At 42.4% G+C, this 25637-nt stretch overlaps 1 long non-coding RNA gene and 1 other non-coding gene across 2 annotated transcripts in view; one reads left to right on the forward strand and one right to left on the reverse strand.

The window, feature by feature from the left end:
* LOC138439506 (uncharacterized) overlaps positions 1–25637 on the forward strand; it is a 108543-nt gene that overhangs the window by 56456 nt on the left and 26450 nt on the right. The window contains exon 3 of the long non-coding RNA XR_011256750.1: positions 14825–14923. This is a non-coding gene — a long non-coding RNA (uncharacterized lncRNA). The remainder of the gene's footprint in view (positions 1–14824; positions 14924–25637) is intronic.
* Positions 18706–18841, reverse strand: LOC138439891 (small nucleolar RNA SNORA13). The gene has a single exon (XR_011256835.1). It is a non-coding gene; the product is annotated as a small nucleolar RNA SNORA13 (small nucleolar RNA).

Here is a 25637-nt window from a genome sequence, read left to right on the forward strand (position 1 = left end):
ATTGGGTATTCTTTGTGAAAAAAGCAATGCATACTTTTACCAAATTTTTACCCAAGATCAAAGGCAGATATTTTCAAATACAAAGTTTCCTGGTGTATTTCTTTTTTTTTTAACCTTTGCATTTTGTATTGGGGTATAGCTGATTAGCAATGCTGTGATAGTTTCAGGTGGACAATGAAGGGACTAAGACATACATAGACATACATAGACACTCTCTCCTGTTGTATTTCTTGGACAAAGTATTAGAAGTTGAACTTCTAATGGTGAATCAAATGGTGAATGGAAAAGTTTAGGGTTAAAAGCAATTGTGGTGGCATTGAATCCATTGGATGCAAAACTAAGATTTAAAACATGAAGGAATAGTTAGAAAATCACAGATAGTGTTTACTCACAAGGTAGAAAAAAATGATTCATCTTAAAGTCAAAAGATGGAAACAGAGAAACAGTAGGAGATAGTGTAAATATGTCAGTTTTCTCATATTCTATGATGAGTTAGCACTTGTCAAAATTGACACATTAATATGAGAAATCCTAGTATATTTTTTAAAAGTATAACAACAGTATTGAGTAGTCAGACTTGAGTGTGAAGGGAAAGATGGTGCAATGAAATGTAGAGTTATACTTATTTTGTCATTTTTTCAAAGAGAGAATTCAATATAAATCTAATTATAAAGTAAAAGAAGATTTGGTATGTTGGGGAGCCTGGTGGGCTGCCATCTATGGGGTCGCACAGAGTCGGATACGACTGAAGTGACTTAGCAGCAGCAGCAGCAACAATATCTAAAACCCATGGGATTAATTTCACTATTATAAGGAAGCAATGCACTGGATCAGAAGGCAAAGCTATTTATAAAGGACACAACTAAAACAAAGTGACTCAGTAAGCTCAAAAATAAGAGGGTAGGATCAGCAAGATCCTACTGTATAAGCACAAAGAACAATATTCAATATCCTAGGATAAACTATAATGAAAAAGAATGTATAAAACAAGAATATATATGTGTGTGTAACTGAATCAGTTGGCTGTACAGCAGAAATTAACACAACACTGTAAGTCTACTATACTTCAATTTAAAACATGAGGAGAGGACGAGTCATACAAGGTAAATTAAATAAAGAGAAAGTGAAGATCTTAATATCAGACCATGGTAAATTAAAGACATAATTCACTGATGAGATAAACATGCCATCCCCCATTCATGACTTAATAGTCATACACGTTTACACACCAAATAAAACATGAAGAAAATCTGGAGGAATACCGATTCTTTTTGCTACTCATGAACAGATCAATAGATTCTAAAAGTGTAATGGGAGCTATGGATGTCTCCTGGGAGTTCTTTCACCCCTCCCCCATTGAATAAAAGCAGGAAATGCGCCTGGAGTGGGGATGGTAGTGAGAGGGAATTAATCCTGTCTAGAATTCAGGATTAGCGCCTCATTGTTTTACCCTAATCAGGACGTCTTGTCAGGCCTGCCAGTGATGGTTTCAGCAAACCAGGCCTGAGCAGTCACAGTGCAGTATCCCCCTTGCCTGTGATGACTCAGGAACGGGCATGTTGAGGTCAAAGAGTTGGAAAATGTGTTGGGCCTTCAGGCAGAATTTCTGCATTCTACAAAGAGAAGAAACGTGGTCATCTGTCTGCTGTGTAGGAATGTGAGTTCTGGAACTGCTCAGCTGTCTTTACGAAGCACTGATAAACAAGAGCCTTTGGCCCAAGAGGACCACAAGAGGTGATCTGGCACTATATAGCCTCTGGGGAAGTCAATCTGAGGCTCCCGCTACCTCGGGCTTTCAGCCAAGTGTGTTTCTGACAATTAATAAGATAAATAAGATAATTAAAGTATATTTAATTGAGATATAAAAAAACTCCACACCTGAAAACCAAGCACACAACTTGTTTTCAAGTGCCCAGGAAATTTTTCTGAAATTGACCATGTACAAGGCCACTAAGAAACTATCAATTCAGTGTAAAAATAGCAGTATCACAGCTTTCAACCATGGTACAATAAGGCTAGAAATGAGTATCACAATCTAGAAAACCCACGGTCATAAATACTAAAAAAGATGAACAACAAATGCAAATAAAGTTCATTGCAGCACTATTTAAATAACCAAAAGGTAGACATAACCTACATGTCCATCAGCTGATTCATGGATAACAAAATGTGGTTATCTATACAGTGCGTGCAAAGTAGACTGGGAGTGCCAGTGGCTGGGGAGACTAGCAAGTGGGGAGAGACTATTAATGGGTACAGGGCTTCTTTGGGCAGAATATTCTGGAATTAAGATAGTGGTGATGGCTGCACAGCTTTGTGAATATACTAAAAAAATCACAAAGTCATACTTTAAAAGGATGGCTTTTATATATGTGAGTTACATCTCAATATAAAAAGTGACATGCTTCATAGAATATATTGGTTGCAGAGACCAACCCTGATATGCAATGGGAAGGGGCACAAGGGCGTGCATTTGTGTCCACGTAGGGAGGCAGGGAGCATTTAGGACTCATTTGGAGGCTGGCTACCACAGACAGCTTAAAAGATGTGTCCAGTCACATTTAACACGTTCTATGTCAAATACCTTCAACTGTATGCAGCTTCTAATGCACCGACTCTTCACATTTGTGTACTTCTGTCCTTTCCTTGGCCAGTTCTGGCTGTATTTCATAGCTCATTTTCTATCTACGATGTTCTACTTGAACAAAGGTGATATGACTTGGAAATCATTTTCTAACACAACATTATTTCTTATTGAGCTGTCTGCTCTCATATATAACAGTTTTCACTTTTAAGAATCTCAACTATATTAACCGTAGATTCAGTATCTAGAGTCCTAATAGAAATCCTGTAGAGTTGCATATTATTGATGAGGAAACAGAAGCTTAGAAAGGTTGCATAATTTGCCCAAGATTTTAGGCTAGTAAGTGGCTGAGCAAGAATTCTAAACCATATGATTTCCCTGGTGGTCCAGTGGCTAAACCTCTGTGTTCCCAATGCAGGGGGCCTGGGTTCGAACCCTGGTCAGGAAACTAGATCCTACATGCCACAACTAAGAGTTCACATGCTGTAACTGAAGACCCTGCATGCCACAACTAAAAAAAAAAAAAAATCCACTTGCCACAGCTAAGACCCAGTGCAGCCAAATAAATACATAAACAAACTTAAGATAACCATATGATAACAGTCACCCCCAAAGCTAACATATATTGAGTATTTATTGTATCAGGCTTTATTCCACATGCTTTCCATGGATTCTCTTATTTAATCATCACAACAACCTGATGAGGTAGGTACCATTATTAATATCTTACAAATGAGAAACTGAGGCTCAGAGAGGTTAATTAACTTGCCCAAAGTTACAAAGGTAACAAGTGACAGAACAGAGACTGGAATCTGGGTATGTCTGATGCTGAGTGCACCTTCCATTTTTCCACACTGTCTCTCTCAGATGAGTAAAGCAGAGCTGAGATGATGTGAGGGAGGGTTTCAGATTTTACTTATGTATTATTCATTAATTATGTACATATCCCTTATATCTTTGGTCCATAAAAAATCTTCAAGCGGCCAGTGGGTCTGTCGTCTCTTTCCGTGAGAGTATCACTAACTCATCTTTCTCGTGGAGAAAATAACTGACTCAGTTCTCCATGCAGGTCTTTCACAGAAAGACTGACTGAATTTTTCTAGACTCTGTCCCTGTATCTTTCTTTACATACTTGTTGAACTTTCTAATGATTTGTCCGTTTAGCTCTCATTATTATGGTGAACAAAACCTTTGAGACCCCATTCCACCAAAATGATTTCCTCACCAACTACCTTGTCTGGAGAGAGATCTCCAGTTCCCAAAGGGGGTGCTGTGGCTCAGGTTAGGGCATTTGCTAAGGAGTCCCATTCAGCTTGCTTTCTTTTGCTTCTTCTAAACGATGAATTGCAATATACATTTAGGATCAACTTTTCTAGGAACTGGGCGACTCCTTCATCAAACACAAACGAAGCATGAAAAGCAGATTTTCCTGGAGGGAAAAGGATATAGCTGACGTTTCTGCACAGAATGAGAGGAGAGTTCCCTCAACAAGTGTCCACTTAGTAAAGAACTAGAGACTGAGACAGATTTACATGAACACAGTTAATGAAAACTAAACTTTAGGACCACCCCTACACAGAACCCTTTCCAGGCCCCAGGAAGAGCTTTGATACTGAGTTCAAATGGTCATATGTTTCTGTAAAATTTGCAAAATGTGGTATTCATTTTAACCGCAGTCAGTTAGGGTTGCTATTCCTTCTTCAACTTTCTCTTGCCCACATACCTGCCTAGATCTGGTCCTTCTGGGTGGCCTCAGTATGACATGGAGCTGGCTAATGCCAAGCAGAGCTGGGGAAGCATGCAGTTTGGGGCTGATGTTAATAGACCATCTTGAGGGGCACGTGTGTGTGCATGTCTGCTCAGCTGCTTCAGTCATACCCAGCTCTTTGCAGACCTATGGACTGTAGCCCACCAAGCTCTTCTGTCCGTGGAATTCTCCAGGCAAGAATACTGGAGTGGGTTGCCGTGCCCTCCTCCAGGGGATCTTCCCAACCCTGAGATCAGACCTGCAGCTCCTGCAGCTCCTGCACTGCAGACGGATTCTTTACCGCTGAGCCACTGGGGAAGCCCATGGTTATGGGATTTGCAGGTATTTCTGTAGAATTAAATTACTGCCAGGCGCCCTCATGCTGGAATGGCTTCTAAGAACAGTGCTATCACCCACAGAGCCAACTCACCCAATTATAATGACATCAAAGTGTGGGCTAGTGGTTCTATTGGAATAGGAATGTGTGCCCAGTACCAAAATTATGTTGGTTGCGGTGGAAAAGCAAGATTTGGAATATATGGAAGAAGAAGCTAGTACACAGAGATTTCTTAGAATTGTTAGACATGTGAATTATAAGGGCGGGATTTGGTCTCACAGATGTCTGGTCAAAATAGGAGTACTATTTGATAGTGCAGCATACCCACTAAACATTTTTCAGGGCTTCCCAGGTGGCACTAGTGGCAAAGAGTCTGTCTGCCAGTGTCAACCCTGGATTGGGAAGGTCCCCTGGAGGAGGACACGGCAACCCACTGCATATTCTCACCTGGAAAACACCGTGAACAAAGGAGCCTGGTGGGCTACAGTCCATGGGGTCACAAAGAGTTAGATAGGACTGAAGTGACTGAGCACGCACATGAGCAATCTTAAAATATATAGATGTATATATGTAATATATAAATAACTATGTTATATAATAATACATACATAAAGCCATCAATTCAGTTCAGTCAGTCGCTCAGTCGTGTCCGACTCTTTGCGACCCCATGAATCGCAGCATGCCAGGCCTCCCTGTCCATCACCAACCGCCAGAGTTCACTCAGACTTGCGTCCATCGAGTCAGTGATGCCATCCAGCCATCTCATCCTGGGTCGTCCTCTTCTTCTCCTGCCCCCAATCCCTCCCAGCATCAGAGTCTTTTCCAATGAGTCAACTCTTCGCATGAGGTGGCCAAAGTCCTAGAGTTTCAGCTTTAGCATCATTCCTTCCAAAGAAATCCCAGGGCTGATCTCCTTTAGGATGGACTGGTTGGATCTCCTTGCAGTCCAAGGGACTCTCAGGAGTCTTCTCCAACACCACAGTTCAAAAGCATCAATTCTTCAGCGCTCAGCTTTCTTTACAGTCCAACTCACATCCATACAGCCAAGATATGTACGAAACATAGAGGTTTTTCAGGCAACAAATCAATAAAAACACTGAATTAGATTTGTGATGTTTGTGGTATTTGTCATAATTTTATAATTTTAAAATTTACTGTGACTATTTTATCACTTTAAATAAACATTCTCCTTCCTAATTTTATATTTGTAAATTTGTGTTCTGTGGCTCACAATAGACCTCCAAAATTACCTACAGTTCAGGCCCCATGATACCCACACAGGCCACTGATTAGAGATGTTGTCTCTGAAACCAGAGCAGAAGGGAGGCCAAAATAAAACAAGAGTTAAAATTTTGATTTAGTAATCTGAAATTTTATTCCTGGATTTCAGTTTTAGTTCTGTGAATTTCCTTTTTCACTCCGTTTTCTTGAGATATAGTTTACATATTGTAGAGATCTTAATTTTAATTACATTAAATTACAGAGATCTTAATTATATACATTTGACAGATATATGTATGAGATAATAGAAAATACATACATTGGTCTCTGCCCCCAGTTCCTGGCACAGAGCCTTAAAACCCAAGTGATAAGTGCGCTTGGATCATCTTTTGTGCTATATTGAGGTGACTGTGGGTGGACTCCTGGCTGGCTCCTGGTAGGGGCTAGTTAGCAGAGAGACCAAGCCATGATTAAAAGGTTTGGATTTTAGCCCCAGTTAATAATTGATCATGTCTATGTAAGGAAGTCTCCAGAAAAATTTCAAGAGCACAGCGTGCATGGTGTTCAGAGAGCTTCCAGGTTCAAACACATCCACACTGAAAGGGTAACGCATTCTAACTCCATGAAGACAGAAGCTCCTGCACTCAGCACCCTCCCAACGTCACCCTGTGGGCCTCTTCATTTGGCTGCTCGCTTGCATCCTTTATCATACACTTTAATAAACTGGTAATGGTAAGTAAATGTTTCCCTACGTTCTGTGAGCTACTCTAGCAATTCATCAGACTGAGGAGGGGGTCATGGGACCCTCCAACTTAATAGCCACTTCAGACAGAAGTTGTGAGTAAAACCTGGGAACCTACTTCTGGCAATCGGTGTTTGAAGTCTTACCCTGTGGGTTCGGACAGTACCTCCAGGTAGACTGTGTCAGGACTGAGGACGGCCAGTGTCACAGGGAATTTGCCTGGGGTAGGAAAAGCTCCCACACATTTAGTGACCAGAAACACTGGACGTGTGTTCTGTGTGGATGTGGTGGTAGTGTGTGAGTAAAGGAGACACACAGGAGAAGCTGAAAAGGGAAAGATGGGGGTTTTCCCTACTCAGAAGGAGAACTGAGTTAGGTTTTTCTAACTCAGTGGAAACCCATGAAACTACCACCCAAATGAAGATACAGAACATTTTCATAACCCCTCCAAATTCTCTTGTGTCACTTTCCAGTAAATACGCCCCAACTAGAGGCAACTGGTGTCCTGATTTTTATCACCAGAGATGAGTTTGCTGTTGCGGAACTTCATATAAGCGGAACAATGAAGTACATATATATTCATTTCTGACTGTTTTCTTAAGCATATGTTTCAAGATTCATCCATGCTATAGCATACATCCTAATCTCTTCCTTTTTATTGCTGAGTAGTTTTCCATTGTGAAGCCGTATTGCAATGTGTCCATTCTCCTGTTAAACATTTGGGTTATTTTCAGATTTGGGAATAAATATTATTATGAATAAAGCTGCCACATATATTTGTGTATAAGTTGTTTTGTGAAGATTGTCGACTCTTGGGAATGTACTTAGGAATGGGATTGCTGGATCCTATGATAGGAGAAGATGTATATATGTGAACATCCACTCACATATTGGGAAAGGGCATGGTAACGCACTCCGGTATTCTTGCCTGGAGAATCCCATGGACAGAGGAGCCTGGCAGGCTATAAGCGATAGACTTGCACAGAGTCGGACACAACAGAAGCAACTTAGCACACACAACGTGTGTGTATATGTGTATATGTATATATACACTAACCATTATTGAAAATAAGATGCTAAAGTCTCCAGATATTATTGTTGAATTGTATATTTCTCCCTTTAGTTTTTCTTTCTGTACTTTGTAATATGCACCCAACTGCCTCTACTGTTTCTAATGGAAAATCAGGCATTAATCTTACTGGGATTCTCTTGAAAATGATGTCACTTTTTCTTGCTGCTGTTGATTTTTTTCTCATTATCTTTGACTTTCAGCATTTGTGTTCATTGTGCTAAGAGTTTGTTGAGCTTCTTGGACATACAGATCTTTGTGTGCCAGATATGGGATGTTTCCAGCTATTATTTCTCCTTCTTTCTCTCCTTTCCTTCCCTTTATGTGTATATTGTTATGCTTATTGGTGTCCTATGTTTCTTTGAGATTCTCTTCACTTTTCATCATTTTTCCTCTGTTCTTAGATTACATAATCTCTACAAATCGATTTTTTTAATTGTTGACTCTATCTTTGCCTGCTCAAATGTCATGTTGAAACTCTCTAGTGAGTTTTTCATCTCTGTTATACTTTTTGACTCCAGAATTTCCATTTGGTTCTTTTTATAGTTTCTATCTCTTTATCTTATTGTTATTTTCTATTTTACAAGACATTGCCATCATTCCTTCCTTCCTTTCTTTAAAAATTGTTTCTGTACCCTCTTTAGGCATAGTTATAATGATTGCTCTGAAGTCTTTACCTGTAAAATCAACAGTTGAGCCCCTTCATAGGCACCGTGTTACTGCTTCTTTCCTGTGTACAGTTATATTTCCCTGTCTCTCTGCATGTCTCATAATTGTTAAAAGCGTACTATTTGTTGAAAGGTGTACATTTTGGACAACATATTGTAGCAACTCTGGAGGCTGATTTCTTTCCATGCTGGAGCTTGTTGTTTTGGTCTGTTGATTTCAGCTGATCGGTCTGTTGTGTTCAGGGCCCTGGGGTACACATTGCTGCTCAGTCTGACCGAGTTAAATCAGGCCACTTTGCAGGGGTTGTTTTTGAGGCAGGTCTTAGAGGTTTGTTTTGACTTTAGAAGTGTTTTCCATAGTGGTCTCTTTCCCTGATTTTTTTTTTTTTTCTGGCTAGGTGAGCTGGCCCACAGTTTAGCATGTCGCTCTAATGAAACTCTCCGCCTCCACTTAGTTGCTCACCAACGAAATCTCCATTGTTTTTTGTCTTTGAGGGTGTTCTTTGTCTTGGATGTTCTCACATTGTCTCAGATAAAGTCAGTTCCCTTGGGATTCTGAGAACGGGGATGATCTCTGATCCTATAGACTGTCTCTCCCTCTGAGCAGAATCTCAGGAAACTGGCTTCTCTTGGAGAGACACCCTGCTCTAGGGGCCGGGAGCTGGGTAGGTGGCTTGCCTCTCTCGGCGTGGAACATCTGCTCCATGAGCAAGCTGGAGCAAGGGCAGTTGAGGCCTGATATTTGTCACTGGCTGAGCTTGTGGTAGAGCCTCTACACTGAGTTTGGGCTGGGTGGGGGAAGAGTGCCCTGATCACTCAGCCACACTCCCCAGGAATTTAGCCTCTGCAGCTCCGCAGCTCTCACTACTGTCCACCAGCTCTCCTCCACCATCGTGGGTGGATGGCACCGGGGCATGCATTCTCCTCTCCATTCTTCTAGGCTAGCTCATGTGCTGAGCAGGTGTATTTGTGAACTCAGTAACAAAGTACCATAGGCGAGGTGGCTTAAACAACGGAGGAGTATTTTCTCAGGTTCTAGAGGCTGGCAGTCTGAGAACAGAGTGCCAGCATGGTCAGGTTCTGGTGACCTCTCTTTCTGGCTTGTGGATGGCCAGCTTCTCACTGCATCCTCTCATGTTGGAGAGAGAGGAAGGAAGGGGCAAGCTCTCTGGTTTTCTGGTTTCTCTTTTTAAGGGTACTGATCCCATTATGAGGGCCCCACCCTCATGGCTTCATCTGAACCTATTTATCTCCAGAGACCCCCCACCTCCAAATATCATCACACCGAGGGCGTTATCAAGTATTAAGCTCTTGGCATTACCAAGTATTCTGCTGTCTCATTTAATGCTTTTTGTCCAGATTCAGCGTTTTCTGAGAACACAATCACAAGCTCTCCTTTCTTATTGCCTTATTTGCCTGCTATACGTTTACGCATCTCCTTAGTTCTAGCCATTCTGAGTCACTTTGATTCAGGTGTATCTCCTGAGCACAGAGAGGGGTTTTACTTTGTGAATCAATCTGAAAATCTTTTTAATAGGCAGGTTTCCATTTACATGCATTGAAATGAGTGACAGGCTTGATTTGCTGTTATTATCTATTTTGACATTGTATTTACTGTGCATTTTGGTGGCTCCAGTGGTAAGGAATCTGCCTGCAATGTAGGAGACCTTGGTTCGATCCCTGGGTTGGGAAGATTCCCCTGGAGAAGGGAATGGCAACCCACTCCAGTGTCTTTGCCTGGACAAGCCCATGGACAGAGGAGCCTGGTGGGCTACAGTCCATAGGGTCCTAAAGTTTGGACTTGACTGGGTGATTAACACTTTCACTTACTTTTTGATATATTCCTTTCTCTGGGTATGGCTTCGCTGGTGGCTCAAATGGTAAAGAATCTGCCTACAATGCAGGAGACATGGGTTCGATCCCTGAGTCAGGAAGATCCCCTGGAGAAGGAAATGGCAACCCACTCCAGTACTTTTGCCTGGAGAATTCCATGGACACAGGTACAGTCTACGGTGTTGCAAAGAGACAGACACGACTGAGTGACTAAAACTTTTCTCTGTGTAGTATGTTTTCTTTTCTCACTAAAAATTTAAAAAGTTCAGTTCAGTTCAGTTCAGTTCAGTCACTCAGTCGTGTCCGACTCTTTGAGATCCCATGAATCGCAGCACTCCAGCCCTCCCTGTTCATCACCATCTCCCGGAGTTCACTCAGACTCACGTCCATCGAGTCTGTGATGCCATCCAGCCATCTCATCCTCGGTCATCCCCTTCTCCTCCTGCCCCCAATCCCTCCCAGCATCAGAGTCTTTTCCAATGAGTCAGCTCTTCTCATGAGGTGGCCAAAGTACTGGAGTTTCAGCTTTAGCATCATTCCTTCCAAAGAAATCCCAGGGTTGATCTCCTTCAGAATGGACTGGTTGGATCTCCTTGCAGTCCAAGGGGCTCTCAGGAGTCTTCTCCAACACCACAGTTCAAAAGCATCAATTCTTCGGCGTTCAGCCTTCTTCACAGTCCAACTCTCACATCCATACATGACCACAGGAAAAACCATAGCCTTGACTAGACGGACCTTAGTTGGCAAAGTAATGTCTCTGCTTTTGAATATGCTATCTAGGTTGGTCATAACTTTTCTTCCAAGGAGTAAGCGTCTTTTAATTTCATGGCTGCAATCACCATCTGCAGTGATTTTGGAGCCCCCAAAAATAAAGCCTGACACTGTTTCCACTGTTTCCCCATCTATTTCCCATGAAGTGATGAGACTGGATGCCATGATCTTCGTTTTCTGAATGTTGAGCTTCAAGCCAACTTTTTTGCTCTCCTCTTTCACTTTCATCAAGAGGCTTTTTAGCTCTTCTTCACTTTCTGCCATAAGGGTGGTGTCATCTGCATATCTGAGGTGATTGATATTTCTCCTGGCAATCTTGATTCCAGCTTGTGTTTCTTCCAGTCCAGCGTTTCTCAAGATGTACTCTGCATATAAGTTAAATAAGCAGGGTGACAATATACAGCCTTGAGGTACTCCTTTTCCTATTTGGAACCAGTCTGTTGTTCCATGTCCAATTCTAACTGTTGCTTCCTGACCTGCATACAGATTTCTCAAGAGGCAGGTCAGGTGGTCTGGTATTCCCATCTCTTTCAGAATTTTCCACAGTTTATTGTGGTCCACACAGTCAAAAGCTTTGGCATAGTCAGTAAAGCAAAAATAGATGTTTTTCTGGAACCCTCTTGCTTTTTCCATGATCCAGTGGATGTTGGCAATTTGATGTCTGGTTCCTCTGCCTTTTCTAAAACCAGCTTGAACATCAGGAAGTTCACGGTTCACGTATTGCTGAAGCCTGGCTTGGAGAATTTTGAGCATTACTTTACTAGCATGTGAGATGAGTGCAATTGTGCGGTAGTTTGAGCATTCTTTGGACTTGCCTTTCTTTGGGATTGGAATGAAAACTGACCTTTTCCGGTCCTGTGGCCACTGCTGAGTTTTCCAAATTTGCTGGCATGTTGAGTGCAGCACTTTCATAGCATCATCGAGGATTTGAAACAGCTCAACTGGAATTTCGTCACCTCCACTAGCTTTGTTTGTAGTGATGCTTTCTAAGGCCCACTTGACTTCACTTTCCAAGATGTCTGGCTCTAGATTAGTGATCACATCATCATGATTATCTGGGTCATGAAGATCTTTTTTGTACAGTTCTTCTGTGTATTCTTGCCACCTGTTCTTAATATCTTCTGGTTCTGTTAGGTCCATACCGTTTCTGTCCTTTATTGAGCCCATCTTTGCATGAAATGTTCCCTTGGTATCTCTAATTTCCTTGAAGAGATCTCTAGTCTTTCCCATTCTGTTGTTTTCCTCTATTTCTTTGCATTGATCACTGAAGAAGGCTTTCTTATCTCTTCTTGCTATTCTTTGGAACTCTGCATTCAGATGCTTATATCTTTCCTTTTCTCCTTTGCTTTTCACCTCTCTTCGTTTCACAGCTATTTGTAAGGCCTCCCCAGACAGCCATTTTGCTTTTTTGCATTTCTTTTCCATGGGGATGGTCTTGATCCCTGTCTCCTGTACAATGTCATGAACCTCATTCCATAGTTCATCAGGCACTCTATCTATCAGATCTAGTCCCTTAAATCTATTCTCACTTCCAGTGTATAATCATAAGGGATTTGATTTAGGTCATACTTGAATGTCTAGTGGTTTTCCCTACTTTCTTCAATTTAAGTCTGACTTTGGGAATAAGGAGTTCATGATCTGAGCCACAGTCAGCTCCTGGTCTTGTTTTTGTTGGCTGTATAGAGCTTCTCCATCTTTGACTGCATAGAATATAATCAATCTGATTTCGGTGTTGACCATCTGGTGATGTCCGTGTTATATTTATTTGGCTGTGCTGGGTCTTAGTTGCAGTCCGTGGGATCTTCCGTCTTCACTGTGGCATGTGGGATGTGGGATTTTTAGTTGTGGCATGCGAACGCTTAGTTGCAGCATGTGGGATCTAGTTCCCTGGCCAGATATCAAACCCAGGCCCCTTGCATTGGGAACCCAGAGTCTTAACTGCTGGCCCACCAGGGAAGTCCCTCTGCCCAAGTTTTAGTAGCTGTGGGCTTCCCTCAGGCAACAAGGCATCACAGTGGAAAATTACCCAGTTCTGGTCTCTTCTCCTGAGCATCAGCCCCGCTCGTTTCTGCTTCCTTTTGATTGTTCTCTAGAGCCCTCAAGTGGTTGTTTTTATATTTTGATAGGAATTCATAACTGTTATGAGGAGGATTGATCCAAACATATCCTTCCACCGTTATTGCAAGACTCTCATTTTTATATTATCTTGGGTTTTGTTTTGTGGTACTGGGGGTGTCTGTTTCTGCTTGAATTTTTAATCTGGGACTAGATGGTTTTATATCTGCAAATGCTTAAGAATGTTTAATTCAGTTTGGTTATTGGACATGTTTCCTTCTGCTTCATTTTGGAGAAGGATTTTTTACTGGCTGAAATGTGATTATTTCTATTTTATGTTACCTTTGTGTGTTGGCTTTGTATGTTATCTGCCATTTGCCATTCATTTGAAATGTTCTGGTTTTTTCTTTGACTAGCAAGAACAGACAGGGATAAGGATTTCAGACAGGTTACTATATTTCACAGTTCAAGAGCGCCCTCTTCTGTTGATTTTAAAAATTGTAGTTCCTTAACTAATTAGGCTTTTTGGGGGGTAGGTTGGAACTTTCGATTTTGTTCTACTAGTTATTTTTAAAAATTTGCTTAACTTCCTGAGGAGCTAACAGTGTTTTATTTCTTGTCTGTGATGACTGCAAGAGTGTTCACCTAGAGGAAATTCAGTGAGCTGTATACTTAGGTGTATATTTATATTTCAATATATGCATGTTATATATCTATAAAAAGCTAAAATATACTTCAGTGTATAATTCTCCAAAGACTAATGTCAATAATGGTATTATGTTAGAGAAAATTATCCTCCATTTTCCATTTCCGTAATGACTTACCTACTACTTTTGTCCATTTGTTACTCTAAATTATACTTTGCACATATGTCTAATAAGTATAGGTAATGAATACACCTAGTGGCATCTTACAGATACTTGGTTTAAAATCATTGGCTGCTCACTGCCAGTCTTTTCAAGTTATGTCTTTAGCATTCATGAATTGTTTACCTTGATTCATCTTGCAGCTGGCTGAAGTACAACATGAAATAATTTTAGTGGAAAATAGCTTTCCGTCATAGTTTCAACATTAAAACTAGCACCACTTTGAATAAAGACCGTTTTTCTATTGCTTCCAAGAGCTTATTTAACTATGTTTTATTTTCTGACATTCATACTGTGGTATGATATGAATTCAGTCCATTTTTAGAAAAATAAATGAAAGATTCTTTAAATTCTGTAGTACTTCACAATTTTTCAAAAGCTTCACACACAGGATTTTGTGTAACCCCATAATAATCCTTTCCCCCCACTCCTATATTGCCCGTCCCCCTTTCCCTCTCACCACTGGTAACCACGGGCATCCCAGGTGGCTCAGTGGTAAAGAATCTGCCTACCAGTGCAGAAGATGCAAGAGACCCGAGTTTGATACCTGGGTGAGAAGATCCCCTGGAGAAGGAAATGACAACCCACTCCAGTATTCTTGCCTGGAAAATTCCATGGACAGGAGCCTGGTGGGCTGCAGTCCATGAGGTCGCAAAGAGTCGGACATGACTTAGCGGGCACACACACAGGTAATTGCTGGTTTGTAATCTATATTGGTGAGTCAAAGCTAACAGTTTTAGAAATTCCATTGTCTAATTTTTTGTTGCTGGCATGTAGAAAGACAATTGATTTTTTAGTATTAATCTTGTATCTAGTGACCTTAATGCATTTATTAATTATAGTTTATTGGTTGATTCTTTTGAATTCTCTCTGTATAGGATTGCTTCATCTCTAAATTTAAAAGAAAAGTCTATCTTCTGCTCTCTCGTAGGACTCTGTTCCCCTGCTTTACTGTGAAACAGCAAGTGCCCTCAAAGGAAAGGCCTGAGGAAATGAGAAATCCACCTTCACAGTGTTTCCCTTGTCTCAGGTATTGTCGCCCCTCAAATCCTGCCTGCGTTACATGTTCTCCAAATATCATAAACAGTTCTTAAATCTGTGCATCCTTATAGTTGCTTATAGTAGGAGAATTCATCTGATATTAACTATTCCATCGTGATTGAATCAGAAGTGCAGCTTGCCTTTTGGCTTTGTTTATAATTGTATTTTCCACTTACATGCTGCAATGTGGGAGGCCTGGGTTCGATCCCTGGGTTGGGAAGATCCCCTGGAGAAGGGAAAGGCTACCCACTCCAGTATTCTGGCCTGGAGAATTCCATGGACTGTATAATCCATGGAGTCATAGGATTTATTCTTTACCTTTAAATCTTAAGATTAACCAAGAAATGTATAGGTGTTGAATGCTTTTCATTAATTTATTGCTTCATGGGAATCTTTTTGATATGCAGTAGGGTCTTTACCTCGGATCCGTCAAATATTCCACTTATTTTGTTATAAGTCAGTGAAAAGAGCCACAGTCAAAGAGCACGGTCTCATAGTTTCATCATTAAACAGTCATCCACCTGCCTTTTCCATCCTTGGATGGAAGAGTGAAGGGACAGCCCCCCATATTGTGCCCTCCATCAGACCCCTCTCTTCCCTGGAGAATTAACTTCTTAACCTCCTGCATCTTTAGTTCCTTCCCCACTGCTGAATCACCAGCAGCAAACAAGCGCACTCTAGTACCCCTCATCCTAAAGGAAAGAAAATTGGCCTTGACCACGTGTCTCCGCCAAGCCCACTGTGGCTCCCCTTCAGAGGGAAACTTACCAAAATTCCCTTCATTCTCTTTTGTCATTTTCTTCCATTTTCTCCTCAGCCCTCTCAGACTGCCTCCCCTGCCCCCACCCCCATCACACAGAACTCTGTTGAAACTTCCCTTGCCAAAGCTGCCAATCGGCTCCGTTTTTCAACTACTATAATCGCTTCATGTCTCATTCAATTTCTCAACAACATTCAAAACACACTGTCTTCTTTTGGCTTCTGTGACCACATACAGGCCAGGTTTTTCTCCTATCTGTACATTTTTTATCCTATGTATATTCTCTCTGGATGATCTAATTTAGTCCTTTGAGTTAAATATATTTGTATACTAGTGACTTCCAAATATATACATCTTTGGCTCAGGTGTTCCTTTGAGAGATGAGATTGAATCTCTAGTCGCTTGTTTAACATGTGCACACAGCTGTCTAAAGCTAATACAGAGAAAAATAGGCTCCGTTCCCTCTCTTCATGCCTGTTAATCCTTCATTTGCTTCCATTTCAGTACATGGCCCTATCATATATCCACTTGTTCAACCCAAAACGGCGATCATCTACAATCCACCCCTTTGCCTCAACTCTTATTTCCCACTTTTCTGTAAGTCACATCAGGTACACCTGCAAAATGCATTCCAAAAACTTCTGCTTCTGTTTTGCCTGTAATCGGTGACGTTCAAGTCCCCATCATCTCACCATTACTACTTCTGTAACTGGGCTCTGTGGTTCCACACTTGCACTCAACAGTGCATCCTCCCTACACAACCAGAGTTACCCGCCTTTAAAATGTGATGTATATCTAATCATCCTCCTAAACCCACCAGTGGCTGCCTTGTAATAAAGTCCAAGCCCTGCCCCGCTGTCTATAATTTATACATGCTTCAGCCCCTGCCCAGCCACAAAGAACCAGAGAGCAATCCCATTTTGTACCCAGAAGGTAGCAACTCTCAGAGCTTTCACACTTATCATATCATTTGTTTACACAATACTTGTCTACTTATGAAATATAAAGAATGAACATTATTACATCAGGGTCAGGGGAGTGATGTCAGCATCATGGCAGCATAAAACATTCCTCTTTTTTATCCGCTTTTTAAAACAACAAAATAGACATCCATCCACAAACAAAGGCACCTTTGTGGGAGTTGCAGGATCCAGGAGGCCCACCTACCAGTACACCCAGTGTATAGGTGTACCTGTATGTACCCAGGCAGACAGATTTCAGTATAGACAGCAAAACCAGGGGGGCCAGTGAACCTGTCCAAATCCCCTCTTGCTGTGATTGGGAAAAAAGACAAAACAAAAACACCTGGAGAGTGCTGACCTGAGCAGATACTCGTGCATGAGAGAGAATTTGCAGAAGTCCAGCCGTCCTGAGGGGAGATTCCAGCACACCATTCTAGAAACAACAAACGCAAAACACCGCAGACCAATCACAGTTTGGTCACAGCAGAGGGGGTGGTAAGAGAAGCTTTCCTAGTGTCCCCCTCCAAGGAAGAGCTGTACCAGGCTGACGCAGCCAGCGGTGGCACGCTCTCCCTAGGGGGAAGAGGAGTTGGGAGTGAGTACCCAGCTATTCCAGTTGTGTGGGACAAACCCGATTCTCTCCAGCAGCACCCAGGGTCCTGAGGTGGGGTCTTTCATGACTGGAGGTGGGGAAAGGGGCAGAGAAGGGAAGCCTTTCCTGCTGATTGCACTCAGCAGGAAGCTAAGTCACTTCAGTCATGTCTGACTCTGTGCGACCCCATAGACGGCAGCTCACCAGACTCCGCCATCCCTGGGATTCTCCAGGCAAGAACACTGGAGTGGGTTGCCATTTCTTTCTCCAATGCATGAAAGTGAAAAGTGAAAGTGAAGTCGCTCAGTCATGTCTGACTTTTAGCGACCCTGTGGACTGCAGCCTACCAGGCTCCTCCGCCCATGGGATTTTCCAGGCAAGAGTACTGGAGTGGGGTGCCATTGCCTTCTCTGACTCAGCAGGAAGGGCAGTCACAAATCCCTCGGAGTACCACCTGTGCATCTCCCTACTAGATCCATCAGTTCAGTTCAGTCCCTCAGTCATGTCTGACTCTTTGCGACCCCATGAATCGCAGCACGCCAGGCCTCCCTGTCCATCACCAACTCCCGGAGTTCACCCAAACCCACATCCATCGAGTCAGTGATGCCCTCCAGCCATCTCATCCTGTCGTCCCCTTCTCCTCCTGCCCCCAATCCCTCCCAGCATCAGAGTCTTTTCCAATGAGTCAGCTCTTTGCATGAGGTGGCCAAAGTACTGGAGTAGCCAGTGTTAAACCCACACCTCAACCTAGTCTGTGGCATCTCCACATGTATGCTTCACAGTGCAGCTGTGAAAGCAAGCTCCTGTAGACATGAAGCCCGCTAAGACAGGCTACACAGTGTGGGCAAGGGAGAAGCCACCAACTGGAGCTGTAGCACCACCTGCTGGAAAACCAGAGAGCATTCCAGGAACCTGCCTAGTGACGTGAGAATCAATCAGTTCACTCAGTCATGTTTGACTCTTTGCGACCCCATGGACTGCAGCAAGCCAGGCCTCCCTGTCCATCACCAACTCCTGGAGTTTACTCAAACTCATGTCCATGGAGTCAGCGATGCCATCCAGCCATCTCATCCTCTGTCATCCCCTTCTCCTCCCGTCTTCAGTCTTTCTCAGCATCAGGGTCTTTTCCAGTGAGTTAGTTCTTTGCAACAGGTGGCCAAAGTACTGGAGTTTCAGCTTCAGCATCAATCCTTCCAATGGATATTCAGAACTGATCTCCTGTAGGATGGACTGGTTGAATCTCCTTGCAGTCCAGGGGACTCTCAGGAGTCTTCTCCAACACCACAGTTCAAAAGCATCAATTCTTCAGTGCTCAGCTTTCTTTATGGTCCAACTCTTACATCCATACATGACCACTGGAAAAACCATAGCCTTGACTAGACGGACCTTTGTTGGCAAAGTAATGTCTCTGCCTTTTAATATGTTTAATATGCTGTCTAAGCTGCCTTTTTTTTCCCAGCTATTACTTATGCAGCTTCTACTCCAAAGATTTCAAATACAAGGGCAGAAAAGGCTGCAGAAGTGTTTGGTTTATGCCTTTTTTGACACCACAGTCACTGATTTCCAAAAGTGAACGGGCAACATGTTCATGTTTTATATTTCCTTCTGATTCAGTCTGGGGAGACTGTATATTTCTAGGAATTTGTTCATTTATTTAGGTTTTCAATTTTGTTGGTGTATAATTAATAATCATCTCTTATGAGCCTTTGTATTTCTGTGGTGTCTCTTGTAACTTCTCCTGTTTGATTTCTGATTTTATTTATTTTGGCCCTCTTTTTTTTCTTTTTTTGGCAATTCTGGCTAAATTATCAATTTTGTTTACCTTTTCTCAAATATTCAACTCTTTTACTGATCTTTTCTATTTTTAAAAAGTATCTATTTCATTTATGTATCTGCTCTGAGCTTTATGATTTATTTTCTCCCACTCACTTTGGGCTTTGTTTGTTCTACTTTACCTTTAGTTCTTTCAGGTGTGAGGTTAGGTGGGTAGAGGTATTTCTTATTTCCTGAGGTGGGCTTGTATTGCTATAAACTTCCCTCTTAGAACTGCCTTAACTGAGTTCCATACATTTTGGATCCTTGTGTTTTTGTTTTCATTTGTCTCTGGGTATTTATTTCTTTGATTTCTTCAGTGATCCATTGATTGTTTACTAGCATGTTGTGTAGACTCCATGTGTTTGTGTTTTTTTGCAGGTTTTTTCCTGTAGTGTATTTCTAGTCTCATAGCATTGTGGTAAGAAACGATGCTTGATATGATTTAAATTTTCTTAAATTTATTGAGGCTTGTTTTATGGTTTAGCATGTGAATCTATCCCAGAGAATGTTCTATGTGCACTTGAAAAGAATGTGTATTCTGCTGCTTTTGGATGGAAATATATATATATATATATTTTTCTCTCTCAGGATGATCTGTCCTTTGACATAATTTGGGCATTAAAGTCACCTACTATTATTATGTTACTGTCATCTTCTTTTATGACTACTAATAGTTGGCTTATGTATTTAGGTGCTTCTATTTTGGGTGCACGCATATTTACAATTGTTATATCTTCTTCTGGGATTGAACCCTTTATCATTATGTAATGTTCTTTTTTGTCTCTTATAACTGTCTGTTTTAAAGTTTGTTTTGTCTGTATAAGCACTGCTACCTCAGCTTCCTTTTTATTTCCATTTTCATGGAATGTCTTTTCTAATCCTCTCACTTTCAGTCTGTGTTATCTTTAGATCTGAAGTGAGTGTCTTGTAGGCGGCATATATATGTGTCTTGTTTTTGTATTCATTCAACCACTCTTTAATCTTTTGATTGGACATTTAGTCCATTTACAATTACTGCTGCTGCTAAGTCGCTTCAGTTGTGTCCAACTCTGTGCGACCCCAGAGACGGCAGCCCACCAGGCTCCCCCATCCCTGGGATTCTCCAGGCAAGAACACTGGAGTGGGTTGCCATTTCCTTCTCCAGTACAATTAAACTGATTATTGCTAATTATGTTATGTTGTTGCCATTTTGTTGATGTTTTGGCACTGTTCTTGCAGTTCTCTTTTGTTCCTTTCTTCTTTTGCTCTCTTCCCTTGTGATTTGCTAATTATCTTGAGTGTTGTGTTTGCATTCCTTTCTCGTGTGTGTGTGTGTGTGTGTGTGTGTGTGTGTGTGTGTGTGTGTGTGTGTGTGTGTCTACTGTAGATTTTCCGTTTGTGGTTACTATAGTTTCATATTAACTATATATATGATTATTTTCATTGATGATCTAAAGTTTACAAATCTAAGAACCCTGCATTTTTATTCCCCCGTACACACATTTAATCTTTTTGATGTTATATTTTACATCTGTTTGCGTCTTGCTTAACTGCTTAGGATAGATATAATGCTTTTTGTACTTCTGACTTTTAACCTTCCTACTAGCTTGATGGGTAGTTGACCTACTACTTTTGCTGTATATTTGTCCTTTCATAATTTAAACATTTTCGGTTGTAGCCTTTTTCCGTTACTCTTAGAGAAGTCCCTTTAACATTTCTTGTAAAGCTAGTTTCATTATGCTGGAGTCTTTCAGTTTTCCTGGTCTGTAAAACTCTTTATTTCTCCTTCAAATCTGACTGATAGCTTAGGCAGGTATTCTTGGTTGTAGGATTTTTCCTTTCATCATTTTAAATGGATCACTCCCTTCTAACCTGATTTCCTTTGTACATAACTAGTTGCTTTCCCTTGTTGCTTTTAATATTCTCTCTTTAATTTTTGCCATTTTAGTTGCAGTGTATCTTGGTGTGGTTCTGTTTGGGTTCATCTTGTTTGGGGCTCTCTGTGCTTTCTGGACCTGGATGTCTGTTTCCTTTCCCAAGTTAGTTCAGCTGTTAGGTCTTCAAGTATGTTCTCTGTTCCTCTCTCTCTTCTCCTTGTGGGGCCTCTATAATGTCATTATTATTAATAGCATGCTTGATGTTGTGTCAGAGGCCTCTGAAACTGTCCTCATTTTTTCAAATTATTTTACTTTTTTCTGTTCAGCTTCCGTCTGATTTTATTCTGTCTTCCAGGTTGCTGATCCGCTTCTCTCATCTGCTAATCTACTCGTGATTTTTCTCCAGTGAATTTTTTCACTTCAGTTACTATATTCTTCAGCTCTTTTTGGTTCTCTTTATATTTTCCAACTCTTTGTTAGATACCTCTGTCTTCTGAGGAGAAGATGTGTTCCATTCTTCTTCTGAGTTCTTTGACCATCTTTACAGTCATACCTTGAATTCTTTCTTGAGTAGACTGGTTATCTCCACTTAGTTCTCATTCTAGAGTTTTCTCCTGTTCCTTTGTTTGGAACATATTTCTCTGTCGTGTCCAACTCTGTGCAACCCCATGGACTGTAGCCTGCCAGGCTCCTCTGTCCTTGGGGATTCTCCAGGCAAGAATCCTGCAGTGGGTTCCCATGCCCCCTTCAGGGTATCTTCCCAACCCAGGGATCGAATCCAGGTCTCCCGCATTGTGGGTGGATTCTTTATTGTCTAAGCCACAGGAGAAGCCCAAGAATACTGGAGTGGGTAGCCTATCCCTTCTCCAGAGGATTTTCCCGACCCAGGAATCAAACCAGGGTCTGCCACATTGCAGGTGGATTCTTTACCAGCTGAGCTACCAGGGAAGCCTCTCTCTATTATATGTTTCTATGTATTTGGTAGATTGGTTATGTTTCCTGATCTTGGAGATACAACCTTATATGAGAGAGTCCTCTGAGGCCCAGCAGGGCACTCCTTTCTGATCTCTAGAGCTCTATGCTCTGGGGGCAAGGTCTGTCTGTGCTGTGTGGACCCTTCTGTTGTAGTGGGCTGGTAGGTGTGGATAACCCTGGTCAGATTGGTTGTCAGGCCTTGCCTAGTGTGGAGGCTTCCAGCTGCGGCTAGGTGGGGCCTTGTCTCAGGGGGTCCTATGGCTGGTGTCTCCCACTGGTGGGCAGAGCTGGGTCCTGGGTCTATGGCTGCAAGGTCAGGGGGTTGGATCTGGTGTCAGCCTGCTGTGGGCAGGGCCAGATCCTGAAGGCTGGCTCAGGGTGCTGGCTGTCCTGGGCTACTGCTAATGCACTTGTGGGCGGGGCCAGGACCTGGGCAGCCTGCAGTTCAGGGGTCCTATGGCAGCCAGCCTGCTGGTAGGTGGGGCCGTGACCCTGCCTTGGACAGCTGCTTCACCTGGGTTTTCTAGGACTGCGCTGACTAGCTGGTGGGGCAGGGCTGGGCCCCAGCACTAATAAGCTAGAGGGAGGATTCCAAAATGGCGCTTGCAACACCAGTGTCCTCATGGTAGGATGGGCTCCCTAAACTGGTAGCTGCCTGCCTCTTGTCTCTAAGGTGATCCCCTGTTGTCTCTTGCTTCTCTGACCCAGACTCCTTTCAAGTTACTCTTTATGCCCTGGGTCCTGGGTGTGTGTAATTTTGTGTGTGCCCTTTAAAAATGGAGTCTTTATTTCCTACGGCCCTCTGGCTCTCCTGAAAGTAAGCCGCGATGGCCTTCTGGGTAACCTTCAAGCCGGGGCGCCCTCTCTGGGGCTTGGTCTCCTTCCTCCTTGGGGAGGACGTCTGCCATAGCAATAATCCTCCAGTTTGTGGGTTGCCTACCCAGGGTGTAGTGAAAGTGAAAGTTTGGTTGCTCAGTCGTGTCCGACTCTTTGCGACCCCATGGATTGTAGTCTACCGGGCTCCTCCATCCACAGGATTCTCCAGGCAAGAGTACTGGAGTGGGCTGCCATTTCCTTCTCCAGAGGATCTTCCCGACCCAGGGATCAAACCTGGGTCTCTCACATTGTAGGCAGACGCTTTACCGTCTGAGCCCCGGGGAAGTCATGCTGCATCTCTGGCCCTACTTTCCATCTCGTGTGGATCCATATTCGTATCCTTAGTTGTAGATCCTTCCGCTAGTCTTCAGGTCTTTCTCATTGCTGGTCGCTCTAAACAGCTGTAGTTTTGCTGTGCCCATGGGAGGGGGGCAAGCTCAGGATCTGCCTTCTCCACCATCTTGGCCACTCCCCGGCTAGTACCTATTTTGTGGGCATGGAATTGCTGAAATTATAGGATACATACTTGTTCATCTTTATTAGATAATGTCAAATTGTTCTCAAAAGTCATTGTAAAACGTACTCCCAGCACGATGAGTTCCAGGATTCCATATGTTACCAACATTTGGTATTGTTGAACTCTCTCATTTTTGTCATTCTGGTGGGTCTCTGCTGGTTTCATTTTATGTTGCTTTGATACAAACGAGGCTGACCTTTACATATGTTTTCTGTTTATTTCTTTGAGTAGGGTGATCAGTTTATACTTGTGGCTCCAGCATAGTTATTAGAAGGCCTCCTCTCACTTCTCAGTTTGGACAATAAATTATGCAGCTTTCTATTCTTAGTCAAGTTCTTCTGCCACCATGGAAATTCTCTTCTTGCTCTTTAGGACTGCGGATGATACTAGCATGGCTAAGTGTCTCTGAGGGAAGAAGACTAAATTTGGGTAGACACAGAGGATGGAGCAAGAACCAAATGAAAGGGAAATCAGATGTATCAGCTCTGACTACTCGATCTGACTCAGGATGACCATTTCCTAAATAGTGTGAGGTGGTGCCTTGTCATGGGTATGAGCATATGGACTTGATCAATATCTGTTAGCAGTCAAAGTCAAAGAATTCGTTTACTTATTTTTCAGAAGTGACTCAAGGCACAATCATCATTTGGAAGTTGGTCGCAGTGCACGTTGCAGCCACTCACTCCTCTCTCAACCTTTAATAATTCTTTTAAAAACCTGCATATGAAACCAATAGTACTTTTCATTTTGAAACCATTTGGGGAAGTTCCCTGCTCTTTTAAAAACTCAGTTGTAATGGTGCTATTGAACCACTTCCATATTATACTCAAGTAATCCTTCATCCCCCCTCCCCAAAAGGAAATCAAATAAGTAACCTCTTTGTTAATAATTTATATTGAGGGGTGCTTTGCATTTGTGATTTATGGTTCTGGTCTTCTTCCTTGAAAAAACCCCGAGGAAGCATTTTTCCCCCATCCATGTGAGTGAAGGAGAGGAGGCCCATCAAGTCTGAGTGTCCCCCAGTCATTAAAGAGAGGAAGTCATGTCATTACGTCAGAACTTTGGAGTCTCTGGTTCAGCCCAGCATATTTCCTAGTAAAAGCACATTTCCTTCCTAATGTGAGTTAATGGGCTTGCATGTACGAACTCATGCTGGGGACCAAATGCCAAATTATTTTCTTGCTCAATATTCTTCTGCCATCATGTCAAATATGACAAATTTCCTCATTCCAAGTTCATTTCACTTCTAATCACTTGAACAAAAACTCTCCCCAGACACACTTGACAAATGTTACTCTCTCTTATTTAGAATGCTCCTTAACAGCTGGAAGAATTTTTCTTCCAATTCTATTCTAAATTGAAGTAAATTTAAAGAAAAATTCCACCTTTGGAAGGAAACCAAAGGTGGGAAATTCTAGCCCTGTTTCTTGAGTTATAACTGTTAGGCAGGGGTCTACCTTATGCATATTTGGTGAACATAAATACTAGTGCTTCCTACAGAAGATGCTATAATTCACTGCTTACCAGGTTAGGTCCTGCCAGGTGGCTAAGCTTCCCCACCAGTGGTTTCGGGTCTTCAGGAGGTGCCATCATTCTCTCTGGTCCCACCCACCTCTTCAGATTGCTAGTAATTTTAAGTACAGAGCGCTCAGTAGCAAGAGGATCATTGAGTTCATTTGTTTGGAATAATCCTTTCCCAGACTGTTGACGTGTTGATGTGCTGTGAGACACATCAATCACTGTGTTATGAAGACCACATGGCTGTGTTGACCAGCGACATGTGACTATTTACATTTTAATTATATAAAAAATAAAATCAAGTGGCTTAGTTTCAACAGCAACATTTCAAGCGCTCCATCGCACCCATTGGATAGTGCAGTTGTAACATATTTCCATCCCTGCAGAAAGTCCACCAAACAGGACTGCTTCTTAGTGCCCTGGTGAGCAAGATTTCCCAGACAGTTTTGGTGTCTGCCTTGTGGGCTGCCTCAGAGCTCTTTCAAACTCCAGGCAGAAACTGGCTCTACCCTTTGCACGTCACTCTCTTCATGAGGGCCAGGGTGCCTCTTGTTTGTCTCTGCACTCCCCCACTTCCACGGGAAGCCTCTTCGAATTCAGAAGTTCACAGGTGTAGTAGAGAAGGAAACTTCTGGGCAGTGACTTTTTAGAGCGAGGCGACAAGAATGCCAGTCTCATGAGTGCAAGCTGTGTAGTTCTGTTGGCTTTGTTTAGCTCTTCATCTGCTTGGTCACCCGGTTATCTTTTGTTAGCTGGGTGTCACAAATAAGTGTTCCTGCTTACAGGTAAGCACGGGGTCATTCCTTGCCACCCCCACTCCTCAGGGTACCCT

Source organism: Ovis canadensis, chromosome 4 (genome assembly GCF_042477335.2).
Source record: "Ovis canadensis isolate MfBH-ARS-UI-01 breed Bighorn chromosome 4, ARS-UI_OviCan_v2, whole genome shotgun sequence".
In the NCBI taxonomy this organism is placed as follows: Eukaryota; Metazoa; Chordata; class Mammalia; order Artiodactyla; family Bovidae; genus Ovis; species Ovis canadensis.